We start from the raw sequence: 5,052 nt of genomic DNA on the forward strand, positions 1-5,052 counted from the left end.
TCATTTTGGCGGAGGCCTTCAGACAGATATGGGAAACGCTGTTCACTTAGTAAACATCAAAACCATCTATGTTTTTCTCTATATCCATCTTCTTGATATATCCATGTGATTAGTTTTGACTCCGGATATTGATGTCCATAGTGCGACTATCTGAGTAGAGCTCTGTCACTTTATATGAATTTTAGTATGCTTGAGTGCAAACTCGTGTACAACAATTGGAATTTCGCATCAGGGTACTTCCTCCTGTAGTCAATAAGTATGCCAACCAAAGAGATTCTTTAGTGCCTTACAAGGTTCTGCGTAGATAGTTAAGGTCTGGAGTAAATATTTTGTGGGCATATCTCTTGTAAGCCCTCCCGAGACTATAACTCGGCCACTAGGGCCACCTAGGGGTTTAAAGGCTTATTGCATACGCTAAATGCAATCGACGATGCCTGCGACAGTGAGTTAGGATTTTATTTTCTATTTGATTTTCTCGAGGACTAGCAAATAATAAGTTTGGGGGTATTTGATAGGCACATTTTTGTGTCTTATATAATCTCAATTGTATATATTGTTAGTGCTCGATTTCGTATTTATTACGGTTTTTTATGTCTTTGTAGGTGTTTTTGGAGAAATAAGCTTTTGCATCGAAATTGGCTCGAAAAGTGGTATTTGCGCTCGTAGGAGAAAATTACTATTTGGACTCTCAGTTTGGATAAGGGGTACTCAATTACTAAGGGGTACCCTAATTGCTATTTACACCTCACCTGTTATTCGCACTCCTGGTCTGGATAAGGGGAGGTCATCTTCAACAATTCAAATCCTCAAATTTGGCGGGAAAGTTTTGGCAGCAAAGAACAGATTAAGGCTCGATTTTCGGGCATGCTAGAGAGAGATTCAATGGCTGAGTTGTGTTGGAATGGATTGGATTGGGCCAAACAATGTTGGTATAGTTTATCAAATGGACCGAATTGGATTGGATAATGGTCCGAAGCAAAACAGGGCATGTGGAGAGTTCTCGAAATTTTTCTTAGCAGCGGAATTTTCTGGTCTTGATTTAAACGATATTTTCTCATTAGTTGTCTACAGTTTGGTTTTGGAATGATACGGTACATCGAAACAGGGTTGGTAAGAGAGTTTGTTTGGAAAGAAAGAATGTTTCTACGTATATTTTGATTAAACAGGGAATACAGGTTAACTCGGACTCTGTTGGTTGTATTCTTGGAAGTTTCGTGCAGTAATGAACCATATATTCTGTTAGATTCGTATTAATCTTTATAGGGTATTTGGGAAGTTTTGGAAAGACAGAAGACGCGTTGAAAAGGAAGAAAAAAGGAAAGAAAAGTCTGAGACTTCCGATAAAAGAAAAAAAACATATTTTGAAGATTTTCTTAGCATGGTGTGTATATATAGCCAGTTGGGAGGTCAAGGAAGGGGTCGAGACTTTGGGGTGAAGTTAGAGAGGCACGGGAGAGCCAACGAAGATCTTTGCTCGGAGAAAGAAAGTTGCAGAGTCGTTTCTGCACTTTCAGGGAAGAGGAGGAAGAAGAAGAAGAACTGACGCCCTAAGTCAGTCGCCGAGAGGTGTAGTTTAGTTACTGCAACAAATAAGTATCGTTTAGAAGGCAGTCTTATATTCTCTGTAGTCCTTTATAACAGTCAGTTTGTAACGCTTATAAACGATGCAGTTGATCTGTTTTATTTTTTTCTTGTATTTTCACTCTATTCAAACACGTTGGAGCCATGGATAAATATTTTGAGCATGTTTTCACCATGAAGAGGTAAAACCCAATATTGGGATGACAGAGGAAGCCTAATATCATACATGGGTAATTATATTTAATTCTTATATGACTTTTGCACTATTTTAAATTGATTCAAGATTTTGATTAATTAGTTGTCATCTCGTTTGATGGGTCATGCTTGCCTAGATGTTTTGATGTCCCATGCTTAGGATTTACAACTAATGTTTGAGAATCTTCTTTGGGAAAATAAGAGTCCATGTCTTTATTTATTGAGCTATAATTGTTTAAAGAATTGACATATGAACCTTATGTTATGAGTTTGGTGGAATCCTGAGTCCCAGTTTCTCTCGATATTGTGACAACTTTTGTATATATATTTTCTTTGTTTTTATTTCTAAGTCTTAAATCCAGTCTTATCAAGTCCGAGTTGAACGAACTTTACTACCACTTTCAAAACTACATCAGCAGCCACCAAAAGCGATGCATAACACATTATGCAGACACAACAAAAAAAATGCATAAAACGTTATGCAAGCATATTTTGATTCATGCATATACTAATTTAGTTATGCAACCAGTAAAACGATATATACGCTTAAAAATATAACATCACAAAAAACAAAAGACGCATAACGAATTATGCAATAATTTTTTCGACTGCATAACAAATTGTGTATCAATTATTCTGGTTAATAATTTTATTTATATGCATAATGCGTTATGCAGCCATATTTTTGGACGCATATTAAGTTATGCATCAATTTTTTTATTGCAGTGTTTACAAAAAGTTGTTCCATAATGCTTTATGCATCCATTTTCACGACTGCATAACATGTTATGCAAATATTATTATAGGTGCATGACAAATTATGCAGTCTTTGTTTTTATTGGTTTCAATAGTACCAAAAAAGTTGCTGCATAACGTGTTATGCAGCCGTTTCCTGGACTGCATAACAGGTTATGCAGGAAAATAATAAAGGCTTAATGTGATAATATCAACAATTCAACATGGACAAAGCTGGTAACAAAAATGAGACAGATAAAGCCAATTAAACAACACATTTTTTGAACCGTGCGAGTATCCTCTTGGTCGACAAATCAGGCATTAGTCTAATTTCATCCGTGCCAGTTAGATTGGTTCCATCAGCTGAACCATTTGTAAATGGAGTCATCCCCATAATTGCAAAAGTTAAACCCACACCCTTATGCCTGACAACATCATAGAAGCCCTTTACAGGGATTACCTGAAATGAAAAATTTGAAATTGAAGTGCTTTACTAGATCACAGTAATCCCATGTCTTCTAAAAGTACTGATACAATCAATTTAGTTTAAGGCCTAAGGGAAATATGCATCTTTAATACCATACTCTATAGCAACAACAACTCCATCCTACAGCAACATCACCTCTGCATTACCATTCATCAACCACTGTCAACAACAACTCCATTGGCAGCACTATAGCAAGTCCATTAGCAGCTTAAATTTGTGAGTTGTAGATAAAACACCAACCCAAGGTACGGTTAAAATTTTAAAGCTTATCCAGGTTAAGTATTAGCTGGGGTAGATAACCAAACTAATCCACGGAACAGAACAAACAGTGCAAAGAAGGTAAAATGAAAAGTCCAATAAACAAACATCGAGCCTAGGCATTCCAATTACAACAAGGTAATAACACAAACTGATTCCTAATGGTATGACAATAGATTATCATTTACATATCTTAAAACTTACAACAAACTCGTGTCTCACAAATGCTTCCATCACTAGCAAGTGCTATAAAACTTCATTCAAGATCAACTTTGATTCCAGAGTACTCTCCAACAATAAGTGCCATGAAGGCATTTTTGTTTGTATTTCCAGCGTGCAAGACCTACAGGATACAACAGCAAATAAACAGAGAAGTTAAACAAAAGATGATAATGACAATAAGGCGTTCAAATCAAACCAGGCATCAAGTTAACATGATATAATTTCAGTTCTTCTCTACTCAAAGTCTCTAAAACGCAGTTCCCAGTTTCCTAGTTCAAAATTAATCTTCTTAGGTAAAAAGCAAACAAGATACATTCATTGGTCAATGTTAAAACACATCCATATAAATCTGGCAGTACTTCCTATCAACCTCATAAATGGATGATAGCATATAAAACACCAGCATAGAACATCTTTTACTTGAAACAAGTGACAACTTAACTAAAATTCAAATAACAATCTGCAAAGGGGAGAAAAAAAAATCAATCAAAATTTTATTTTTAGATTACCTTGAATTTCACGAATATGAAGAAGACGGTGGTCTCCCGGTAACCAAGGCCCCTTCAATAGAAGAAGATGTCGCTTTACAAGTCTCCACTGAATTAAACCTAACTTATAGCTTAATTTCCGAAAGAATAAAATGATTAGAAAAATCGATTGGAATATCAGCACTCAATCATAATTTCCAGATCTAAAAATGAGTTTTATCAAATTGAAGAAAACAAATTATGCAACTCAACCTAATTTCAGTCTCAGAAACCCCGAAATTCGATTTTAATAAATATCGAGTTCACAACTCATATATTTTTCCTTCTCCTGTTAAATCTCATCACCATCAATCCAGCTCAAATCCATGACCTAATTTTCTCTTCATACACAACATCTCAACTACATTCAAAGGAAACAATTCTCAAACTTCAAATCATCTTCTAACCCTTATAAACATCAACAACAAATTATCGGGATCACTTCAGAGTTCGGAGGGAGAAGAAAAGGAATTCCGGAAGAAGAAAGATAGTTTGTCGGGAATAGAAGAAGAAAAAGACCGGAACATAATTTTATAAATTCTCGGTTTGTGAGAAATTTTCTTACAAAAAAATGAATACGTGCCTGAATTTTTCTGGGCGTGGGTTGCACAGTGGAAAAAAATCTAATAAATAGGCTTGTCTGTAGTTTTCACTCTTAAATAACATTGTTGTTGCTCAAACACCTGAGATTAGGGCTGCACAACGGGTAGGGTGGGTAGGATATGGGCTATACCCGCCACCCTACCCGTTTACTGGCGGGTAAGAAAATTTTTACCCGCCACCCTACCCGCCATTAAACGGGTAAGATCCTACCCAACCCGTTCTCTGACGGGTCGGGTAGGGTAGGGTGGTGGGTATAACCGTCTATATCACCTGCAATACAAAATTCATACTGTGTATTCTCAAGAAAAGCATAATTCCATGTTTACAGATGGCTAACCATAAAAAATGTACAAACAAAAGTATTCTCAAGAAAAGAGTTGTATTCTTTTTGAAATAGACGATGAATCCCAGCCCAATTCCATGTTCTTCACGTGACCTTGTTCT

The 5,052-nt window shown here is 36.1% G+C and overlaps 1 long non-coding RNA gene across 2 annotated transcripts; it reads right to left on the reverse strand.

The window, feature by feature from the left end:
• Positions 1-2,509: 2,509 nt before the first annotated feature.
• LOC113317642 lies at positions 2,510-4,590 on the reverse strand. Of its 2 annotated transcripts, none has more exons than XR_003343806.1 (3): positions 3,988-4,590; positions 3,096-3,599; positions 2,510-2,971 (listed from the first exon to the last, which is right to left on the reverse strand). It is a non-coding gene; the product is annotated as an uncharacterized LOC113317642 (long non-coding RNA). The 2 variants fall into 2 exon arrangements; XR_003343805.1 differs by having other exon boundaries at positions 3,091-3,599.
• Positions 4,591-5,052: the final 462 nt, after the last annotated feature.

The sequence above is a fragment of the Papaver somniferum genome, chromosome 10, assembly GCF_003573695.1.
Source record: "Papaver somniferum cultivar HN1 chromosome 10, ASM357369v1, whole genome shotgun sequence".
Taxonomy (NCBI): domain Eukaryota; kingdom Viridiplantae; phylum Streptophyta; class Magnoliopsida; order Ranunculales; family Papaveraceae; genus Papaver; species Papaver somniferum.